This window comes from Marmota marmota, unplaced genomic scaffold (assembly GCF_001458135.2).
Source record: "Marmota marmota marmota unplaced genomic scaffold, marMar, whole genome shotgun sequence".
Taxonomy (NCBI): Eukaryota; Metazoa; Chordata; class Mammalia; order Rodentia; family Sciuridae; genus Marmota; species Marmota marmota.
This window is the reverse complement of record NW_025999941.1, coordinates 18,279,625-18,304,263: the sequence shown is the minus strand read 5'-3', so window position 1 is coordinate 18,304,263 and position 24,639 is coordinate 18,279,625. Positions and strand designations below refer to the sequence as shown.

The 24,639-nt window shown below is 42.9% G+C and overlaps 1 protein-coding gene and 1 non-coding gene across 15 annotated transcripts in view; one reads left to right on the top strand and one right to left on the bottom strand.

Moving 5' to 3' along the window:
- Magi1 (membrane associated guanylate kinase, WW and PDZ domain containing 1) overlaps positions 1–24,639 on the top strand; it is a 612,663-nt gene that overhangs the window by 410,447 nt on the left and 177,577 nt on the right. The gene's annotated exons all lie outside the window — the stretch shown is intronic.
- Trnap-ugg lies at positions 6,152–6,225 on the bottom strand. Its single transcript has one exon. It is a non-coding gene; the product is annotated as a tRNA-Pro (tRNA).

Below are 24,639 nucleotides of genomic sequence, written 5' to 3'. Positions count from 1 at the left end.
ACTGGGGATTAAACCCAGGGGTGCTTAACCACTGAGCCTCATCCCCAGCCCTATTTTGTATTTTATTTAGAGACAGGGTCTCACTGAGTTGCTTACCACCTTGTTTTTGTGAAGCTGGCTTTGAACTTCAGATCCTCCTGCCTCAGCCTCCCGAGCCGCTGGGATTACAGTTGTGACCCACAGTGCTCAGTCTAGAGAAGTTTTTAATTTTGCTGCAATTCCAATTATTAGTTCTTTTATGGATCATTTGTATAGCCTAAGGCCCCAAAGGTTTTCTCCTGTTTCCTTTCATAAATTCTATAGTGTTTGGTTTGTGGTTTTACTTTGAGCTTAAGGGTTTCTTTCTTTCTTTCTTTTTAATATGGAAGTTCAATTGTTTTTACACCATTTGGTGAAAACATCTCTCTCTTTCTCTCTCTCTCTCTCTCTCTCTCTCTCTCTCTCTCGGTACTGGGGATTGAACTCAGGGGCACTGGACCACCAAGCCACATCCCCAGCCCTATTTTGTATTTTATTTAGAGACGGGGTCTCACTGAGTTGCTTAGGGCCTCACTAAATTGCTGAGGCTGGCTTTGAACTCGTGATCCTCCTGCCTCAGCCTCTGGAGCCACTGGGATTACAGGCATGTGCCACCGCGCCCAGCCCAAACTTTATTTCACTGCAAAAAAAAACCTCTTTCACTGCAAAAACGCCTTTCCAGTTTTGCCGACTAGTTACCATGTATTTCTGGGTTCTTAAACCTCCATCAACCTATTAGTGTATCTTTACACCAGTACAACATGATCTTAGTTCCTGGGGATTTATAAAAAAAAATTTTAAATTAGTTGATATGACTCCTCCAACCTCATTCCCCATTTCCAAAATAGTCTGCCTACTGTAGTCTTTCTATTTCACATATGAGTTTTCAAATCACTTCTTCCAGTTCTCTATGTGAGATTTGGATTGAGAATGGTACTGAATATATAGATATAGATCAATATGGAAAGAATGGACACATTTACTGTATTGCCTCTGGAGGGTTAGGGTGTAACTCCATGGCAGAGGATTTACCTAGTAGGTGCAAGGTCCTGGGCTCACAAAATAGATAATGGAAATAAAAATTGAAACAATTGCCCATGAATAGAGTCAATCTTTTAAATTCCTCGCAATAATTGTTTTTCTACCTTTTATACAGATCATTCCCATCTCTGGTCCGATTTATCCCTGGGTCTTACATATGTATTCAGTGCGATTATCCGTGCTATTTAAACATTTTAAGTTCCGATCACAAATTGATGGAAATATGCAGGTAGATGGAAATAGAATTGATTTCTGTACATTGATCTTGAATTCTGCATGGTTCAGATATCTAATCCGATTTTCTACATAGATCGAGTGTGGGGGGTGGTTTAGCAAACTTTCTTAAAAGGCCAGATAGTCTATATTTTAGGCTCCTTGGAATGATCTTTGGACCAATGACATCACTGCCCCTTGTAAGGTGAGAACAGCCACCTGAGTCTAACTAAGTGGGTGTGACTGTGTCCGGCAAATCTTAGCTACAAAACAGCCAGTTTGACATAGACAGCCATGTCTGTCATCTGGGAGAAGTGACAGGTTTGCTCCTCTTATCTGATCATCTTTCATCTCCCTTCCCTTGTGGCAAGGCTGGGGCCTCTGTCTTGTTCCTGATCTTAGGGAGAAACGTGCTTCCTTCCAACTCCAGGTAGGAGGTTAGCTGTAGGTTCCTCCTACATCCCTTTTTTTGAGGTTGGGGATATTTCTGCTGTTTACAGTTTGCCAAAGACTTTTGTTTGTTTGTTTGTTTTTGAATCATGAATCAGTGTCATAGTTTCTCAAGAGCTTTTTCTGCATCTATTGAGATAATATTTTAGGGTTTCTTTTCTAGTAAAACAAACTCAGTTCATGAGTGCGGCTGAATTGTGCTGAGGGGGTTTTCTGATGTTAAGCCAGTCTTCTGTGCCTTGACCTTAATGGGTCAGTCTTCTGTTTGTTGTTGGATTCCATCTGCTGAAGTCTTGTTGAGGACTTTTGCATCATTACCCATGTCAGTGATTGTCACTTGAGTTTGCTCCTAGCTTCTGGTTTTGCTCTGACTTGGCCTGGGCAAATTCCCCTCCCCCTGCTAAACTCACTTGACCTTGGACCATCCTTTAACCTCTGAGTCACCATTGACTTATCCATGAAGATGGCTTCAGGTATTGCTCACCTTGGAGTTTGTATTGATGCCAGTATTGAGTAGGGTGTGGGCACATATTACATGCCTAAAGTTATACACCTGGGCTTCTCTGGAACATTCTTGTTAGTCATAATAAAACAGGATTAACACCTTCCTTTTCTTTTGTTACATAGCTAGTCTTTTAAATGGTAGTTTCTGTCCTTTCTTACTAAATATTTCCCTCCAATTTGTGCATGAAAGCTTATATTTTTTCTTTATATCCACCTAAAGAAATGTTCTTTTAATCTTTTTTTGGGGGGGGAGGGGCACTGGGGATTGAACTCAGGGGCATTCAACCACTGAGCCACATCCCCAGCACCTTTTAATATTTTATTTAGAGACAGGGACTTGCTGAGTTGCTTGATCTTAATCTTCTCTTGTGAAGTTCAAATTTGTCCAAGCTGACAAAATGATTTTAGAGAGAGAGAGAATTTTTTTAATATTTATTTTTTAATTCTTGGCGGACACAACATCTTTGTTTGTATGTGGTGCTGAGGATCGAACCCGGGCCGCATGCATGCCAGGCGAGCATGCTACCGCTTGAGCCACATCCCCAGCCCCGACAAAATGATTTTAAATCTTAATTTTATTCATCAAATCATTAGCAATGTCTTAATGCTCTTTTGGGCTAGCATGCCATTTTTGCATGTACATCATTAAATTTAACAAAACTAAAAATGGAGACTTGTTATATGTCTCACAACGGATCTGTCAATCAATACTCTTTGGGTGTGCTTGTCCAATCACCTGGGGCTCCTCTCATACCAAGGACATCACAGGAAAACTCTAACCAAAGGCCTTTTAGACATCTAGTTACTGCCCGGTATGGTGGCTCACACCTATCATTCCAGCAGCTCTGGAGGCTGAGGCGTGAGGATCATGAGTTCAAAGTCAGCCTCAGGAACAGCAAGGCTCTAAGCAACTCAGTGAGACCCTGTCTCTAAATAAAATACAAAATAGGGCTGGGGATGGGACTCAGTGGTCAAGTGCTCCTGGGTTCAATCCCCAGTACCCCCCCCCCCCAAAAAAAAAATATCTAGTTACTCTGTGCTGCATTCTCTGACCTATCTGTATGATAAAGAATGGTGGAAATTCCTTAGAGAAGTTAGTGGGTTATAGCTGTTTCTGGGTAAACCCATGGCATGTCCTAGTAATGACTGCTCTTAGAAGGTACGTATAGTAAACTTATTATTAAATGGTTTGTGTGTCTTCTGAAATTTAACTAGAATTTACTCAGAGATTATCTGGATCCCCTTGTAAATAACATGATACCATTTTCTTTGGGTGATAGCGCTTCATTACATGTATTCATAATTTAAAAAAAAATTTCAGAAAATCGTTTCTACCTCATTTTCCAAAAATGCAGAGTTTGAGGAAAAAAAATTGTATTATCTATTTATATTGCTTTGACCAAAGCTGTGTGAAATGAGTTGCATACCGTTACAAAGGGGAAAGGAGGACATGGTTTTCAACCATGGAAACATTTAAAATGGAATTTTCCAAGCAGTTTGTCCCTCCTGTGGGCAGGTGCATTTGGGTTTTTCATTTGCCGGAACATGCTTCATGTTTAAAATTTTAATGAAAAACAGTGAAAGACAAACTGGTTTATAGGTTTCTGGAAAAAGAAATGGCTTTCCGTCTGTTCTCTTGGAGGTAACAAAATTAGAGAATGCATCTGATTTTCGAGATTCTTATAAAAATTGAAATGCACTTTTTCTACAGATAACAGTTGCCCAAATTGATCAAGAGTTTATTTATTTTTTTTAAGTTCTTTTGAAACCTTGTTTTATAAGAGATTCCCAAACAACCAGGCCACCTGAAATGGAGCAGGATGGTGGGAAAGAGTTTAGTTTCTGTTCATCATATATTCTGTATTTCTTTTTTTTCTTTCTTTCTTCCTTTTTTTTTTTTGGTACCAGGGATTGAACCCAGGGGCACTTAACCACTGAGCCCCATCCCCAGCCCTTCTTATATTTTATTTAGAGACAGGGTCTCACTGAGTTGCTTAAGGCCTCACTTTTGCTGAGGCTGGCTTTGAATTTGCAATCCTCCTGCCTCAGCCTCCTGAGTTGCCAGGATTACAGGTGTGTGCCACATGCCCGGCTTTCCTAAATATTTTTAATCTTGTAGGATCCTTAAGATAAAAAATCCTGGAAAGATGTAAAACAAAATAACACATGTGGTTGAGGAAAGATTGTGTGTGTGTGTGTTTGTGTATATATGTGTGTGTGGTATGTATGTGTGTATACATATATATTTTTACTTGTATTTCTATAATGTACACATATTCATTTTATGAATGGAGAAATTTTTTAACCTTTTTTAAAAAAATTTTTAGTTATACATCTTTATTTTGTTTATTCATTTTTATGTGGTGCTGAGAATCGAACCCAGTGCCCCACACATGCAAGGCAGGCACTCTGCCATTGAGCCACAACCCCAGCCCTCTTTAACCTTTTTTTATTGTGGTAAAATATACATGAGGTCTACCATTGTACCCATTTTTTTGTGTAACTTCAGCCACATGAAGAACATTCTTAAAGTCTGGCATCCGTCATCAATATCTAACTTCAGAACTTTTTCACCATCCTAAATTGAAACTGTGTACCTGTACAACAACAGTTCCACATTCCTCCTCCTGTGAGCCTCATGGCCACAATTCTCCTTTTGGTCTCTGACACTCTAAGTACCTCGTATTAAGAAGAATCGTACAGTATCTGCCCTTTGGTATTCGGATCATCTCACCTAGCAGAGTGTCTTTGAGGTTCAACCATGTAGTCACATGTGTCAGAATCTCCTTCCTTAATAAAGCTGAATGATATTCCATTCATGGGTATACCACATTTTGTTTATCTATTCATCCACAGAAACACATTTGTTTTTTTTTTTTTTAATAGGATTTTTTTTAAGTTGAGAATATGCTTTGTTTTATATTATACAAAAAATGAAAAAAAAAGAGAAAAACAAAACAAAATGCAGAGTACTTTAAAGCAGAGCGGGGCTCACTGGCCTCTTTTTCCACTTGTGGGAAAAAAAGAGGTTCAGAGAGCTCACGGGCTTGCAAGTGAACACAGGGTGTTCATGATCTGTAGCTAGGACTTGGGCTCCCCAGCTCATGTTCTGATACTGGCATGGAAATTCTGCTCTCTGGATCATAGGTGGAAATTCCTGAAGCTGGTAGTTAATGGGAGTCATTATGCTTTTTCCTTTTATTTTCCTTTCCTTTCCTCTTTCTTTCTTTCTTTTCGTTTTTTTCTATCTTTAAACTGAGGGCCTCATTGGCCACTTGGGTGGGACAATGTCACTGTGCAGCACCATCTCAAGTGCCTGCAGGTTAGATGCTAGTAGCATTTAACCTTTCCTCCTGTGACAGCCAGAATCCTGCCTACCCAGCTCCTCAATGCCCCCTGGGAGTCGGGAGATAGGCAAGACACCTCTGACCAACAGATAGGGACGAAGACCTGCAAGTCATTTTACATCACTTCCAGCAGTCACATAGAAAATAATACAGAAACGGACCAGAAGGGACGTTCTCCAGTGAGGTCTCTTACTAGAAAATAACTCAATGCAACTAAAGATTGTCCCATTTAAAATTAAGCTTCTTGTTCCTGCACTGTGCACACCCATTTCTTGGGGTGAGATGGGAGGCTCTGGGACATAACTCTGGGCCTGTCACCATGGAAGAAGAGGGAGATTTTTGTGTTGTTGGTGGCCATCAAGGCGGTCACCAGGAATTGGCTGTGATAGAGGGCTCTGCAGAGAGTGAGGTCCAGAACCTCAGCTCGGAGTGGATCTCCCAGTACTGGCTGCCCTCAGCCCCTGCAGGGGTCTGAATGTCATGAAGCTGTGACTCCCAGAGGATTGCAAGTTTTGTCTCTATTTACATCCATTTAATTTAAGCCTTCATTTCTTTTTTCTTAATTTTTAAAATTTTTATGGTGGTACTGGGGATTGAACCCAGGGACCTTGTGCATCCAAGGCAGGCGCTCTACCAACTGAGCTATATCCCCAGCCCACTTCTTCATTTATTTCGAAATCAGGAAAACATAATATGGTGGTTCCGCTAAGAAGACACATCCTTCTCCGGGTACCCCCAGGCTCCAGGTATATTGATAAGCCCTCCGCTAGACCTGGGAGGAAGATTCATGATTCAGAGACACAAGCACCCTACGCCTACCCTATTGCGAACTCCTGACCCAGATACTTGAAATGTGCTGTGCACAGGGGGTAGTGGGGACCTGGGAGAACTGGGGCATGTGAAGGGACATCATCGCTGTGCTCCAGTCATCCATCGCCAGGCAGCAGAGCGCAGGCCCTTCCCGGAGAGAGACAAGCTGGAAATCTGTTGGCTTTTTTCCAGTAACTTCTCCCAACTTTTAAATATTGGCAACTAATTTTAAAAATTGAGCTAAAATTGACATAGAGCTTAGCATCATTTCTTTTCTTTTTTTTGGTGGTGGTGGGGAGTGGATGCAGGGGTGCTTAACCACTGGGCCATATCCCCAGCCCTTTTTTATTTATTTTATTTAGAGACAGGGTCTCACTGAGTTGCTTAAGGCCTCCCTAAATCACTGAGGCTAGCTTTGAACTCGTGATCCTCCTGCCTCAGCCTCCAGAGCCCCAGGGACTACAGGTACCCCCTTGAAGTAAAACCCAGGAGCAGATCAGCAGAGCATGGGTAACATCAAGTCAGCTCTCCACCCCTGCGCAGTGACTCCCTGGCTGCATTGCACAGGGAGGGCCCCATTCTGCACCCTGATTTGATTATGGCGAAGGATTTCGCTGTCACCGTAACAAGGAATCACCCGGAGTGCTTAGATGGATGGAACCAGGGCGCTCTAAGCTCTGCAAAACCAGCCGAAAGCACACGGGCCTGGGTCTAGTCTGCAATGATTTAAATTTCATTGCTGCAAAGCATGGCGGTAGCCTGGGGAGGCAGGCAGGAACCCTCTGCGCTCCGCCCCCGCTCCTTTCCCAGCTGCGCGAGGGATGATTGCAGGCTTGGTCTTCAGGTGGACGCTGGGTCCTTCTCCAGCCTTTCATCTTAATTGGCTCTCTAGTGGTGTCCTTTCTCTGGTAAATAGATGCCCTTGGGACGGTGCTTTTAAAGATTCCTCCCTTGGTGTTGACATGGATGCTGACATGGGGATTTATACCCTGACATCCCTTTGAAGGAGATGTTTAAGTGCTAAAGAGATTTGCGGCTCATGTTCAGCCTTAATTAAATGTAAATAGACCCTGCCAGATATAGCAGTAGATGATGATCACATGTCACTTCTCCCCTTCCTCCTCTTTCTTTAAGGAGCCCCCTAGATTTGATGAAATGATGAATTCCACCAGTGCTTTTAGTCCTAGGACTTTATCTCACTCGAGGAACTAATGGCTGTCCTTCCATAGAGCTCTTTCCCACTCTTGCCTGTCTGATTTTTGTAGGGGGGAGCTGGCAGTGCAGGCCATAAGTACCTTTTGTAATTGTCCCAAGATTGGGGTGGGCCCGGAGAGAGCAGGAGTGGGAATTCCTTTAAATTTAGGCATGACAGTCTCTCCAGATGAAGGTTGTGATATGCAGTCATATAGATATGACCACAAGATTGTAATTGCTGTATCTAGAGATAACCACAACTTTTCTAACCCTGCTGCGATATTTTATGCAAAAGGCCTCAAAAATCATAAGTAGCCGGGTGTGGTGGTGCATGCCTTTGATCCCAGCAGCTCGTGAGGCAGGAGGATCGGGAGTTCAAAGCCAGCCTCAACAAAAGCAAGGCCCTAAGCAACTCAGTGAGACCCTGTCTCTAAATAGAATACAAAAGTCTGGGGATGTGGCTCAGTGATCAAGTGCCCCTTAGTCCAATCCCTGGTACCTACCCTCACAATCAGGTACCCTGGGCCTTTTCCGGCATCTCACAGAGGCCTTACCAAGTTTGCCCACTTTTAGAGAAGTGCTGCTAATTCAAAATATCCATGGGATTGGTTTCTGCTAATCATCTGAACGTAGCATATGATCCACATTCCACATCAAATAAACCAACAATGCTCCAGTAACAGGGACTTGGGAAGAGTGACCTCTGAGTTAATATTGTCACTTTAGCCAAGGCGTAAATTTAGCTTTGGAAACACATCTCTCCAGGTTATGCTTTGTCGCTTGGCTATCAATTACCGTTATTGTGCCAATCACAGAAATCATTTGTGTTAACTGCGGAAAGAAAATACAAATAAATCAAATGAAGGAAATAATAATGACCTCTAATTCCTCTACTTAGTCCTTGTTAATGTGCCATATTGGTAGCCTTTGCCTCTTTTCTGTGAGTACATAAATGATCTGTGCAGATGAGGTATATACACGTATCCATTAATCAAACTTGCTTTATTGTAGTTTTTTTTTTTTTTTTCTTGTACCAGGGATTGAACTCAGGGGTGCTTAACCACTGAGCCCCATCCCCAGCCCTATTTTGTATCTTATTTAGAGACAGGGTCTCACTGGTTGCTGAGGGCCTCGATACATTGCTGAGGCTGGCTTTTAACTCATGATCCTCCTGCCTCAGCCTCCTGAGCTGCTGAGATTTCAGGTGACTCATTCTTAACTACTCCTACAGTCTTGCAAAATATTTCCTGATGGTGGGTGTTCCTACCTATTTTAATTAAGCAAATCAATCTTTAGGTTGCTATTGAACCAGAGACAATGCTGTGCCTATTTTTGATTTCCTAGGGCATTCAGGAATAGCGCTTGCGTGGCCTACTATTTTTATTTTTATTTTTTTGGTCTTCATATTAACATGGTAGATTTGGCTACCTCTTGTAGATGAACAGCCAGGACTCTGATAAACCTTTGATTAAAAACACAAGATTTTGTTTTCTGCTCCATTTAGCCTGTATCTCATGTAGGCCACAGCATCCAATAATGAGGAGAAAGAATGAGAAAGGTATTTTAGATCATGCACATTTTTTTTTCCTCCCCTTGCCATTTGTCACTAGAGATGGGTTTCACCTTCAGTGATTTCTGTGCACTTGTATATATACGTGTACTCTCGTGCTTGTGTTAGTGCCTGTTGGTGAGTGTCCACGTTTGGGGAGGACAGAACCATTTCCCTCCTGTCTCAGTGGGTCAGCTGGCCTGACACAATACCTTTTTTTTATCTTTATATGGTGCTGAGGATCAAACCCAGTGCCTCACGCATGCTAGGTGAGCGCTCTTCCTCTGAGCCACAACCCCAGCCCAACCAAGGTCTATTTTGATATTCTCTGGGGAACAGGACTCTGGATCTGGATCTTTCCTGGCTCCTGTCTATTTTTAAGTTGAAACCTCACTTGGGGTAAAGCTTTGGAAACTGTGAGTTTCTGCCGTTTGGTAGGTTAGAAGGCAAGGAGGGACCCGAAGACTTACTGTGTCACACATTAGTGACAGGGGCTGGGGCGGTGTCGTTAGCATGTGTGAGCCACTGGGTTGCATTCTCAGCACCACAGGAAGAGTAAATAAATAAATAAAATGTGTCCATCAAAAAATTAATGGAAAAAAAAATTAGTGAGGGCATGTAAGTGCATTTTTGACAAGCGGTGCCCTTGCTAAAGACCTTGGTCATGGGTTCGAATCATTGTTAGGATACCAAAATGTTAAGCAAATCAATCTCTAGGTTGCTGTTGAACCAGAGAGGATGCTGTGCCTATTTCTGATCTCCCAAGACACTCAGGAATAGGGCTTGCATGGCCTACTATTTTTATTGTTATTTTTTTGGTCTCCATATTGTTAGTATTGTAAACTGACAATTCTTTGTCCACAGTTATTCCGAGATTTCTGCAGGGAGTTATTTATAAGGGATCTTTTTCTTTAAAAAAAGAAAATCTCATTCATCCTCATGCCATCTAATTGTCTCTTCGCCTTGGCTGGAGCTATTGAGCGAACAAGGAGAATCAGAATTAGCTGTGGAAGGAGGCCAAGTACAGGGGCAGAAGATGGCAGCGCAAATACCGAAATCAGGGCACTTGTGAAGTACATCGAGATTGTGAAAGGAAGGAAGGAACCTTTAAAATAGATCTATTTGGCCTTTTTTTAAATTTTTAATTTTTTTTCCCCTTAAAAGATTGGTTCTCTATTTTTGTAGGCAGGGGAAATGGTGCAGGATTCATGAGGTCATTTGTTTTCCCTGACTTCTTCTGGAGGATGGCTTTGAGAGACGGGAAGCCATGGAACAGAGAACATGCAAAAGCCTGGGTAGAGCCAGGCGCGGTGGTCCACCCCTGTCATCCCAGCTGATCGGGAGGCTGAGGCAGGAGGATCGTGAGTTCAAAGTCAACCTCAGCAAAAGCGAGGCCCTAAGCAACTCAGCGAGACCCTGTCTCTAAATAAAATACGAAATAGGGCTGGGGGTGGGGCCCAGTGGTTCAGTTGCCCTGAGTTCAATCCCTGGGATAAAAAAAAAAAAAAAAAGCTTAAGAGATCCTTGAGGCCGGCAGGGAGGTAGTTGTGTCTGGTTCTCCAGGAGCCCAGCCTCCACGAGGGAGGCAGCCTAAATATCGCTCTATTGGCTCCTCCTGAAAGCTGTATTTATTGTAATGTCCTAAGTGCCAGGCACTAACACCTCCCTGAGATCTCTTTTTCATTGTTTGATGGCATACCATTGTGCGAGGGATAGAACCAGGGCTTTGGACACACTAAACATGCCCCTCAGCTACATCCCAGTGCTGGCCTTTGTGATTGAGGCCATAAGGACTATGAAGGCTCATCATCCTGATAATAGTTAACGTGCATAGCAACACTTGGCATAGATACAAGTAAACAGTGTTGGGAGTTGCATCTAAGGGCACAGCTGAAATACTACAGTCACGTGGCCACATTCATGTTTATAGCTGCTCAATTCACAATAGCTAAGCTATGGAACCAACCTAGGTGCCCTTCCAGAGGGAAAAAAAAAATGGATAAAGAAATTGTGGTATCTATACACAATGGAATATTACTCAGCCATAAAGAAGAGTGAAATGAGGGCATTTGCTGGTAAATGGATGGAACTGGAGACTGTACTAAGTGAAAGAAGCCAGTCCCCCCAAAACCAAAGACTGAATGTTTTCTCTGATATGCAGATGCTGATTCATGGTAAGTGGGTGGGGAGAATAGAAGTTCACTGGATTAGACAAAGGGGAGTGAAGGGAAGGGAGGGGGATGGGAACAGGAAAGACAGTGGAGTGAATGGGACAGAACTTTCCTGTGTTCCCATTTGAGTACATGACCAGTGACACTCCACATTATATTAAAAAAAAAATTAAGTGTCCAGCTGAGGTGTCAGCCCGGGTTGCTCCTGTCTTCTGAAGGCACACTTGGGGCTGGAGGTCACACATCCTCAAGATGTCCGTTTGTGTGCCTGGTCGTTTCTAGCTGGCTGTTGACAAGAGCTCAGTTGGATTTCTCCACTGGGCTACTCGAGGGACCTCAGGACACAGGAGCTGGCTGCCCCAGAGCAGGAGACCCACGGGGGAGCAGACTGGCAGTTGTAGTGTGTTCTAGGACCTCTTGAGGCAGCCACTCCTCTGGGTCTTGAGCACTGGAGGCAGAAGCACCTGCCACCTGCTGTACCCGCTCACTACTGTCCCACCACGAGTCACCTGCTCTCCTCTGATATCTTGTTTTCTCCCCAAATTGCCTGGGCCTGTTTACCTTGTTACTCTACTCACATATTTTAATTAAATATTACTTAAACCCATGCAATGTAAGTGAGGGTGAAAGACAATTTCTGTTTCCTTGAAAACTAGTGTGAATCCATTAGGAAGACGTGATAAAGGCTGGTTGCCTAAAAATTGTTATTAAATCAGGGGAAGGTAAAGATGGTAAAATAGAAGAAGTAGTCATAAAAACTCTAAAGCCCTTAAATTGCTTTGCAAGTGTCTTTGTATCATCGCTCCATTTCAAATAAACCCCAATTGGAAATCATAGACTCAGAATTATAAGGACGGTTTATATCAGGAAGGAGTTCTAGGTGCCATGGGGCACACCTGTCGTACCAGTGGATCGGGAGGCTGAGGCAGGAGGATCACGAGTTCCAGGCCAGCCTCAGCAACTTAGTGAGACCCTGTCTCTAAATAAAATATAAAAAGGGCTGGGGATGGGGTTTGGTGTAAAATGTGTGCCTGAGTTTAATCCCTGGTACCCCCCCCCAAAAAAAAAAAAAAAAAAAAGAAAGAGTCATATAATGGGGCTGGGGTTGGGGCTCAGTTGGAGAGAGCTGGCCTAGCATGTGTGAGGCACTGGGTTCGATTGTAAGCACCACATAAAAATAAATAAATAAAATAAAAGTCCATGAACCACTGGGAAAAAAGAAAGTCACATATACCAAGGCATTGCTTTTTCATCATACCGTATTTCTTCCCTTCTAAAACATATAGTTTTCTACACTTCAATGTTTCAGAAATTAAAATACATTATATAGTCAGTGACATTTTATAATTTGGTTGGCAGCATTTTCCCCCTGATTGCCTCATACATCATAATTGTTGCCTTAGATTTGATAAAAACATGATGTGTTTTATGGTTTTGTGTTCCGGGAAAAAAAAATTGTTAAATGCATGTGAATCACAGGTTTGTTCAAGTTGAGGTGGGTTTTTCTGACCACTGTGGTTTAACTAAGTGGATCTGTCTTAAATTTATTAGGAAACTTTTATAAAGTAATGGCGTGATGTTAAAAAGCATTTTTTTGTTGTTGTTGTAGTTGGACACGATATCTTTAATTTATCATTCATTTTTATGTGGTGCTGAGATTCGAACCCAGGGTCTCACCGGTGCTAGGCGAGTGCTCTACCTCTGAGCCTCAACCCCACCCCCAGCATTGGATTTTATTAAAGTGAAGGAAGTGAGTAAGAACTGATACAAATGATTTCCGAAGTTCTTTCAACTTGAACATCCTAAGGTTCTGAGTCTTTTTTAGAGGAAAGTAGATTTTGGTTCTTAATCTCATTACAGGGCAGTTCAGGGTCTTTTCCTTTCTTTTCTTTTTTTTAATGGGGGGGTTACTAGGGATTGAACCCAGGGGTGCTCTACCACTGAGCTACATCCCCAGCCCTTCACTTTTTTTTTTTTTTTTTTTAAGACAGGGTTTCACTAAGTTGCTTAGGACCTAAGTTACTGAGGCTGGCATTGAACTTTTGATCCTCCTGCCTCAGCCTCCAGACTTGCTGGGATTAACGGCATGCCCTACCCTGCCTGGCCCAGATGCCTTATAAAATGGGAATCAAACCCATCAACCCCTCCAATAAAGAGTGCTCCATCTAAGTTACACTTAGGTAGCAGAAATAAGTTCTGGTATTCTGTTGCACAGTGGGGGACAATAGATAACAATGACCTATTGTATAGAAGCCCCGCACAGCACACACTTGTCATCCCAATTGGCTGGAAGGCTGAGGCACAAGTTTTCTGAGTTCTAGGCCAGCTTGGGCAACTTAGCAAGAATCTGTTTTAAAAATAAAGTGAAAAAGGATGGGGGTGTAGCTCAGGGGTACAGTATTGCTGGTTTAAAAGTGGCGGGGAGAGCTAGAAGAAAGAGTTTGAAATGTTTTCACCAAAAGGAAATGATGAATGTTCAAGGAGAAAGATGTGTGTACATGGGTCTGAACGTTACTCAGTGCAAGTACGTATCAGTGCATCACAGGGACCTTATAAATATGTACACTTTAAAAACTTTATTTATTTGTTTGTTTATTCTAATTAAAATTATTCTAATTAAGTACATATGATAGCAAAATGCATTTTGGTTCATTGTACACAATTGCAGCATAACTTTTCATTTCTCTGGATGTACATGCTGTAGAGTCACACCATGTGTGCAGTCACACATGGACCTAGGGTAATGATGTCCTTCTCATCCCACTGTCTTTCCTGCCCCCATACCCCCTACCCTTTGCCCAATCAAAGTTCTTCCATTTTTCCCATGCCCACCCCCCATTATGGATCAGCATCCACTTATCAGAGAGAACATTCGGCCTTTGGTTTTTTAGGTTTTACTTTGTTTAGCACGATATTCTCCAACTCCATCCATTTACCTGCAAACGCCATAATTTTATTCTCTTTTAATGCTGAGTAATATTCCATTGTGTATATAGACCACAGTTTCTTTATCCATTCATCTAATATGTACGATTTTTATGTGCTGACTTAACAAACTGTTTAGATAAATAAAGTGGAATGAAATTTATCAGCCCTCTCTAATAGACTGTGCCCATGTGAGCAAATTCCCAAAATTTGTTGTGATTTCAGGGGGTTCTTAGACCACCACTACCTCCAGGCTTATTGCTGAACACCTCAGGGTCCCTTGAGTTCAAGTTCAGCATGTCTTTGAGTTATGGTTCCTCAGTTTGGGTTTTTCTTTGTGGTGGTTTATTTATTTATTTTTTTAATAAAGATATGTAATGTTGAACCTACCAAGTTCTTTTTGAGTTTGTGAATTATTTCTTCTTTTTTTTATGATTTCCTTCTTGTTATTTTTTTCCCTTTTTGGGGTGGCGGGTCCTGGGAATTGAACCCAGGGGCACTCAACCACTGAGCCCCCTCCCCAGCCTTATTTTGTATTTTATTTAGAGACAGGGTCTCACTGAGTTGCTTAGCGCCTTGGTGTTGCTGAGGCTGGTTTTGGACTCAGGATCCTCCTGCCTCAGCCTCCTGAGCTGCTGGGATTACAGGCATGCGCCACCGTGCCTGGCTATACAAACCTCAGGTATAGAGTCCACAAAAGAACTAGGAAGAACATGATCAGTTCTGACCCTTGGGTGCCTTGAAGCAGCTTGTCTTTATGGTTTGCCGTCCATTCTCCTGATGATGTTGTGTCCAAAAGAATTCCTGAAGGCCAGGAGGTTTCTGGAAGGTGGGCTTCCTGGTGAACAGATGCTAAGGTTCCTCTCCCTCCGTGGATCACGTTCTGGGTGCTCAAAGGAGCTAGTTTAGTGGTCCACCCCATTCCCCGCCACCCAGGGCTAAGCAGGCACCTGTCTCCCTGCCTGACCTCCCAGTGTTTGAAGATTTCCAACAAGCCTCTCAGCATCTTCTCCACCGCCTCCCTCGCTGGCCAGCTGCCTCGTGGAGACTGTGCATGAGCTGGCTGATGGTGTCCTTTCTCTGTCACTCACAGTGACATCTCTTCCCTGTGTCCCCTAATTCATCTTCCCGTGGTGGATAACCTCATCTGTGGCAACAGGTCCTGTTTACTCCAGTCCTAATCAATCATTTCAGGTGCTCCTTTAAAAAAAAAAAATATATATATATATATATATATATATATGAATGTTTTGAACAGGAGCTCCTTTACAGACTAAAACTCCACTTAGAAATTGTCCCAGCAGTTGCAGGCTCACCTTATTTAAGGATAGAGTAACTGATAGGGCTCCAATTTTTACCACGCCAACCTATTGGACACTTTTAACGCAAAAGAGACAGATTTAGTGGCAGTGATATGTCACTTTCACTGAATTGATAGAGAATGAACACTGAGATGTACCTGAGAATCCCCTCTGTATTTTTGTCTTAAAACAGTATTTTTTACCGCCACCCTGGGAAGATATTTTTTCATTCAATATATCTGGAATTTGGTATTCTGCTAACAACCAACTTCTGAAGTCAGATGTGTTTTGAGTTCTTGTTTATTACCCGGGAGCCACGTGAACTGAGACAACTTTTGTAATCTCTCTGGGCCTCCACCTTCTGCTCCATAGAAAGGGAATAGCAACTTCTGTAGCTGGGTGCGATGGTACATGCCTGTAATCTCAGCTGCTCGGGAGGCTGAGGCAGGAGGATCAGGAGTTCAAAGCCAGCCTCAGCAAAAGTGAGGCCCTAAGCAACTCAGACCCTGTCTCCAAATAAAATATCAAAAAGGATTGGGGGTATGGCTCAGTGGTTAAGCCCCCTGGGTTCAATCCCTGCTACCAAAAAAAAAAAAAATCCACTAAACCCCAGCAATAACTACTTTGTTGAGATTTGAGGTTTGGGACAAATTAAAAGAAAGACTGGATTATATCATGGCATATCACCTAGCACCACAGGAATATTGGACTCCTAGTGATAAGGAATATTAGAGACAAATATATTTCATTAAAGAACAAAGAAAAAATTAAAGTAGAAGTAAATGTAAAACTTTATAGAGTCATTATGTGAATAAATATTTTCAAGCCCATAATTGGTATTTTAGAAACTGAAAATATTACAGAATCAATCACGTGGAAAAGTCCCTCAACTTTTCAGATAGATTTATTTAAAAGTAGATGGGAGTCGGGTGGAGTGGCCTTACCTGTCATCTCAGCAGATCAGGAGGCTGAGACAGGAGGATCATAAGTTCACAGCCAGCCTCAGCAAATTAGTGAGGCCCTAAGCAACTCAGTGAGACCCTGTCTCTAAATAAAATATAAAAAAAGGCTGGGGATGGGGCTCAGTGGTTAAGCACCCTTGGATTTAACCCCTACTACCAAAAAAAAATAGGTTAGAAAGTGGGATCAAAAATGGCTTTTTCATGGGCTGGGGATGTGACTCAGTGGTTCAGTGCTCACCTCACGTGCATGAAGCCCTGAGCTCAGTCTTCTGCACCACACAAAAACAAAACCCTCTGCTTTTTCTTCATGACCCATGAGAACATAAAAAGAGTCCTATGCAGTCCTGTGCCTTGGAGTATACTTTTTTTGTTGTTTCTAATGATAAGCAACATGGGGTAAACAAACAAATTAAACCATTTCTATTAATTTCCCCCAGATGCTCATCTTCTGAAAAATATTTTTTTTCAAGGTGATATTCAAGTTGGCTTCTTATTTGTGAGATCACTCAGGAAAGTGAATCCAAGGAGAGTATTATTTTCACTGTGGCTTGACGTTTTTGTTGTTTTGTTTTGCATTTTTTTTTAACCTCGCCCATTCTAAAAAGGACTTGAGCTGCCTGGTGTGTGCAAGTTGTATAATTTGGCCCATTTGGTTCCTTGGTGAGAAGCCCAATCTGCCAGAGTAGTGGTACTTGAGAATGAAGTTCCTCAGGTTTTTTTCTTTGATAAGTTTTCTGTCTTTTGTATGAGGGCAAATATTTGCATGTGTGAGCTCATGGCCCACTAGCATAGCAATGCTTCAGGGACACACGTGAGCTTTTGTGCCTGGTTAGAGAATCCATTTCTTGAGTTGGTGGATAAAACAGAGATTCCCAGGAGAGGTACAAAACCTGTCTTTTGTACCCTACAAGTCAGCTCTTTGTTGCTATCACCAACATACCGACATAATCAACGCAAAGGAGGAAAGAGTTACGTTGGCTCAGAGTTTCAGAGGTTCAGACCTTGGTTGGCTGACTCCAAGGCAGAAACATCATGGCAGAAGTGTGTGACCAAGGGAAGCTTCTCAGCTCATGACCTCTGGGGAACAGAGAGAGAGAGACAGAGAGAGGGTAGAAAGGGCTGGGGAGAAAGTCAACCCTTCCACAGCATGAAAGCCTGTTATGATCTCCTCCCTCCAACTAGGTCCTATCTTCCAATATTCCATTCAGCTGAGTGAACCCATCCAAGGGATTAATGACTTACCGGGATTCAATCACTGCCTAAAAAAAAATCCCACCTCTGTACCTGTGAGACTTTGAGGGACATTCCACATCAAGACCATAATAGCATGCAAATTTTTTAGCAAGCAGCACAGTTGAAAACCTATATTCAGAGAAGCCTGGGAAACCCTACCCTCTATGGCTAATCCCTGGGAAGTATTGGCTGAAAAATCATGTCTTTCTTGGAAGCAAAACTGGGGCTTTCTCTAACCACAAGATCTGAATTTCGGGAAGTGGGTGAAGAGGGAAGGGTACTAGGAGAACATAAAATCTGTCACTCATTTTGATCACACGGTGCGTGTCCAAGGCTGGTCTGCGGTGGCTGCGGTACTACTTACTGCTCTATTTTTCTTTGAAAATGATCCCATTTGCAACTAACAGAGCATTCCAGGGGAAAAGCCAACACAATGTCTATCATCCATGAGGATTAAAACCCAGCCCATTCAAGATGGAGAGTTTTAGACAGAAAGAGGAACCCTTGGTCCCCTGCCTGACACTGATGACATTTCTTTCTCATGTCCATGAAGACAGAGAAAGGTGACTATTACCCTTCAAGGCTGAGGAAGCCTGTTTTACGCTGGGCTGCCTTCCTCCTGCAGGAGGAAAGGGAGAACAATCCAGCCCGATCTGGATCAGATCCTGTTTGATTGTTATTAATTGGCTCTTGGGTGGAAAGCAGTTTGGCACCAACCATCCCCTATTCCAGGCCCACTGCTGAGTGAAATTAATCGTGGATGGGGCTGTGGTTAGGGGACCTGTCCTCACGGTGATCACCTATTAATTACTGTCTAATTTCAAGACTCGTATTACATATGTCAACTCTCTACCAAAAGCATATTTCACAAGGTGATTAAGTTATGGAGGGAACGTCTTCCAAGTGGAGGCTGGAATTAGTTCAACTACCTCCTGTGTCTGAGAGCCTGCCTTTGGGTGATCACAAAGAACTGGAAATTCCAAGCTGAGGGGGTAGGGCAAAGCTGGGCAGACTGACATGGATCGGTTTTGGTCGGTAGATATATCAGATATTGATCAGTTTTGTTCAATCGATCTATAATTGCCAAATGAGAAGTGTCCAAGGGTCTTGACGGTGGCCACTGTGTGAGAGATCACCCCCAAACTGAGCGCCTTGAAACAGTGTTTTTGGATGATCTCACACTGTGTCTGAGGGTCAGAGTCCTGGAATAGTCCAGAGTGGTTCTGATTCAAGCACTGTCGTGAAGGTGGATCACGCTGTGGGTCGAGGCTGCAGCCACTTGCAAGATTGGGTTGAAGGATATACTTAAGTGGCTTTTGGCAGGAGACTTGTAGTCTCTTACTACACATGGCTCTTCACAGGGCGGGTCTCGCACCTGGCTGCTCCCAGAGCAGATGGTCCAAGAGGGAGACAAGAGAGTAGGCTCAGGTACAAGGCCGACTGGGATGTTTTGTAATTGAATCTTTGGAGTGACAGAAGGTCACTCCTGCGTTTTCTGGTCCTGCAAACCCACTTTGGCATGCTTTGCATGGAGAATTTGCAGGAGTTTGAGTCAAAGGAAACCAAGCTCAGGCTGGGGCTGTATGTAGCTCAGTGGCAGAGCGCTTGCCTAGCACGTGTGAGGCACTGGGTTCGAACCTCAGCACTGCATAAAATAAATCAATAAAATAAAGGCATGCTGTCCATCTACAACTACAAACATTTTTTTTTAAAGAAACAGAAAAAGAAGAAGAGATGGAGCTCCGTAGGGGCCATCTGGGAGGTCACTGAGACACAGGGGCTGGGGGATTGCGAGAGGACCCTTCCCAGAAAGTACTACTCAGGAACAAGATCCAAAAGATAGAGCAGTGGACTGAGGGGTGGTAGAGCGCCCTCTGCAGGTAGAGCATGAAATGTTTGGAAACCCATTCAGAGAGATCAGAAACGGTCTAGAAGGATCTGCTCAGAGTTGGCAGAGATCAGACTGTACATGTCCTTTGAGGGCAAATGAACGATTTTGTTCTTTGGAAAATTAAGTTAGGGAATGACTTCATCAGATTTTACTTCTTTTTTTTAACATTTCTCTGCTTCAGTGAGTGGCATGAATTATAGGTAGGGATGCCAACTTGAAAGCCATTATAGATGTCAGGCAGAAGGTCACTGTGGATGAGAACATTGGCAGTAGAAATAGTACCGGATGGACACGAAATATATTTAGCAGACAAAAATTGTCAGAAATTAGAGATGGAGTGAAGTTGTTGTCCAGGATGATCTCTCAGGTTTTGGCTTTCAGAGTGGGACACATGGGTGTGTGTGTGTGTGTGTGTGTGTGTGTGTGTGTGTGTGTGTGTAAGACATTTACAGATAAAAGGAAACCTGGAAGAGGACCAGGCTTGGGAAATCTATTGTAGAGTCGAGCCCAAAATGAGAGCTATCCTTGCTTTAATATGAATAAACATATCAGGCGGTTCAAGGTATGAGGACGGGCAGAGAGCTCCATGCCCAGAAAAATGTCATTCAACTCAGATTCGTGAATGCATGTGGCATTTCTGAAACCTTAGGATGGGTTTTGTTTTTAATCTGTGTGTGAGCAGCTCATGTTTGGCCAAGTCTGATAGGGAATTCTTGGTATTTCTCTCTCTCAAATTTTAAATCTTGCAGACTGTGTTTCCTGCATAATTTATGACATTAGAAATCAGCCACCTTAAGAGATATAGAGCCCCACCCCCGTATGACAACTGTTTCATAATTAAATGGTGCACTTATAAATGTCTCTCAGGTAAGGGAAGAAAGCAGGAGGAAAGTAAATAAAAAGTTCTTTGAACAAAGGGATGATTAGAAACTTAAAAGATCAGGATCTCTGGGATGAAACAGTACTCAGACGGACATTTATAACTTAAAGCACTTGCATCAGAAAGAAGCTAGATCAACAATTAAATTAGCTAGTGGGAAGGAAAAATAAGAGTTGGAGCAGAAATATATAAAATAGAGGGAAAATGAAATAGCTAAAAGTCAATAAAAATCAAACAAGTCTAATCAAGGGAAAAAAACAAGAACACAAAAATTAATATCAGTGGAAAGAGAGCTATCGAAATAACCCTACAGATGCTAAAAATATATTAAGGTAATATTACAACTGCATGCCAACCATATGTGATGACTTACACAACGGGGTCTATATTAGAGGGTTTTTCTCTTTGGATGATCCTTCTTCTCTTTTAAAGCAAGTTGTTGCAATCTTTTAAATACCAGCTTAGTTTGGGAAGTGTGAGGGGTCCATTGGGGTATAGTAGAACAGGTCTCTGTTTCTCCTTCCCACTCCTACCAAACGAACTGACTTTCTCATGTAACCTTTCTCTTACACGCTTTCTTATCTGTCAAAGCCTTAAATATGACATGTCATTAGAGGCTTGGAAGTCCATGTGGACCACCATCTGGTCCTTAATGTGCTATTGCAGGAAAGAAACACATTAATTAATTGAACACCTACTTTGTGCCAGGATCTGTGTCAAGGGCATAGATTTTTTTAGGAAATGCTACCTCCTCTCACTTATTGATGTGCCAAGCACTATTCTAGGCAAGTGCTACATGCCAGGTAGCAGAGTAAAGAGCTCTCCTCTCCCATTTATCCCCTGAGTGGAGGGCAGGGGACAAGAGCCACACCCTGCCAACTTAATGCACACACTTGGGGGAGACACAGGGGCCTGACTTGGGGTGCTGGTAGTAAAAGGATACCGGCCTACCAGAGGTATTACCTGTAATGTGTTTCCTGAGGAGGAGAGAAAGCCCTGGAGTATGATTTTATTCATTTTGGTCTTGATTTGTTCCTGGCTGATTCCGAAGCCTCTGGAAGAGCCCAGCATGGGAGGCTCTTGGGACACACCTGTTGAGAGAATGAGCCTATTTGCCAAGCGAAAAAGCTTTTTATTTGAAATAATTAGACCCAGAGAAAAGTTGCAAAAAGAAAAAAATAATATTCTTCCCATATCTTTTTTTTTCTTTTTTGGTATGGGGGATTGATCCCAGGACACTTAGCCACTGAGCCACATCCCCACCCCCATTTTTATATTTTTATTTAGAGATAGGGTCTTGTTGAGTTGCTTAGGGCCTCGCTAAGTTGCTGAGGTTGGCCTCAAACTTGTGGTCCTCCTCCCTCAGCCTCCTGAGCTACTGGGATTACAGGTGTGTGCCACTGGGCCCAGTGTAGTTCTCATATATCTTGTCTGTCCTTTGCCTAAATGTTGACTTCCCTGACCCACAGTACTATGGATTGAACCCAGTGATGCTCACCCACTGAGCCACATCCAAGCCCCTTTTTATTTTTTAAATCTTGAGACAAGATCTTGCTAAGTCACCCAGGCTGGCCTTGAACTTGCAATCTCTTGCCTTAACCTCTTGAGTGACTGATTATAGTTATGTGCCACCGCACTTGGCTAATATAGAAATCTTTTTAATTTAATTTAATTGTTTGGTACTGGGGATTGAACTCAGGCGTGCTCTACCACTGAGTGCATCCCTGGTCCTTTTTATTTTGAGACAGAATCTTACTGTCTTGCTGAGGCTGGCCTCAAATTGGTGATCCTCTTGCCTCGGCCTCTGGAGTCCCTGGGGTCATAGGCGTGCAGACTGCACCCAACTCAATGTTGACGTGCTGTGTGACTGTGGGACAGTGATCAAAGTCAGGAAAGGAGCATTGGCTCAGTACTATGAACGTCAGTACGGACAATTGATTTTGCCATTTTTTTTTTAACATTGAAGTTCTGTTGGGGGGAAGTTGCAGTTTCCACGTTTTATTTAGTTGTTACATTTCCTGTCTGGGAAGGTGCCTCAGTCTCTCCTTGTCTACCATGACCTTGACATGACAGAAGCAGTGCTGGGTCTATGCTGTAGCATGTCCTTTGACTCAGAAGGTGAAGGGGCTCATTTGTGCTGCGAAATAGCTCGTGGAGGGAGTGGGATGTTGGGTGGGCTTGGTGAGAAGAGGGTTTTGGGGGCGAGGAGAACTGTGTCCACAAGTCTCTCTCCTGGATGCCTTTGTACTGCTTTGTGTCTTCTTGCCAGCAATGGGTGGCCTTAGGTGCCAGGGTGAGAACTGTCCCCTTGTCTTTGCATCTGTGCTTGAGTCTGACATTTTCCCTATCAATGAGGTCTCGGTGGTCCATGCACAGCCCTGCCCAGCCCCCACGGGCTGCCTGCTGTGCCACTGGGTTCAAGATTTCACTTGTGGGGCTGTGTCCCTTGTCATCTTCTTGTCAGGACTGACCCCCCCCCTTTCTTTGGGGACATGAAATTATTTATTTAATTTCCCTTATTACTATCATACTTGCTAAGACTTACCAAGGACTATGTGCAGGTGCTTGCTCATTCATTCTCCATGGAAAGCTATGTCACCTTTAAGGGGGTGACCACCCGTTCTTGGGGAGCTGCAAAAATCTTACTGTATATTGTGTATAAAGCCAGACATAGAATACCTAGACAGACACATAGTATATGTAGGTATTAAATTTTTATTGGGGCCGGACAGGTGGCGCACACCTGTCATCCCAGCGGCTAGGGAGGCTGAGGCAGGAGGATCGTGAGTTCAAAGCCAGCCTCAGCAACTTAGGGAGGCCCTCAGCAACTCTCAGCAAGACTTTGTCTATAAATAAAATACAAAAAAAAAAAAAAAGAGGGCTGGGGATATGGCTCAGTGGTTAAGCAGGAGATGATTCTGGGGGAAAGATCTTAAAAAGCTCTCTGGTGGGAGTAATAATTGGGAAAAAATTAAAAAATACTGCTCCCGGCCAAATGATTTGCCTAAATGATCTCATTTAATTTTACAACAAGACCTTGAGGAAAGTATTCTTATGACTTCATTACAAAATACAAAACCAACCTGAGCATTAGCAAATTGAATCACTTAACCAGGGTCACCAAGCAAGTGTGTGTGCATCAGGAATGTTTACACAGTACAGGCGGGCTCCAAAGTTAGAGGTCTAAACATTTCTCATCCCTGTCAATTTGTAACTGCATTTATATTAAAAACCAATTAGAGCCAGGCGAAGTGGCACTCGCCTGTAATCCTAGGGAGGCTGAGAAAGAAGGATGGCAAGTTTGAGGCCAGCCTCAGCAAGTAAGTCAGGCCCTAAACAACTTAGTAAGTCCCTGCCCAAAATTTTAAAAAGTTTAAAATGAGTGAGGGCTGGGGATGTGGCTCGGTGGTTAAGTGCCCCTGGGTTAAGTCCCCAATACCAACCAACAAAAAACCAGTTAGAGCCAGACCTGGTGGTGCATACTTGTAATACCAGAGACCCTAGAGGCTAAGGCAGGAGGATCACAAGTTCAATGTTAGTCATAGAAATTTAGCAAGGCCCTAAGCAATTTAATGAGACCCTGTCTCAAAATACAAAGGGCTGAGGATGTAGCTCAGTGATATAGCTTTTGCCTAGCATGTGTGAGTTCCTGAGCCCATCTCTAGGATGACTTTAGAAAGTTAACAGAAAAAATGTACACCACCTACTAAAACCGAGGCTGACTTATTTGGGACTTATTCATTAATTTGTATTTCCTGTTGCTCCAAAATTATGTGTTGAATGAACAAAGGACACAGGAGGTACTTATTTATTTATTTTTGTACTAGGTATTGAACCCAGGGGCACTTGACCACTGAGCCACACTCCCAGCCCTTTTTTAATATTTTATTTAGAGACAGGGTCTCACGGAGTTGCTCAGGGCCTCACTAAGCTGCTGAGGCTGGCTTTGAACTTGTGATCCTCCTGCCTCAGCCTCCCGCTGGGATTACAGGAGTGTGCCACCATGCCCGGCTACAAGGGGGGAAAAAAAGTCAAAGCCAAACTGAATTATTGTCTGAAGTTAGGGCCATAAAATTAACACTTAAAAAAAAATAAACACCAATCAATGATCATAAAGTGGGATGAGATTCATACCTACCACAGAGAAAAG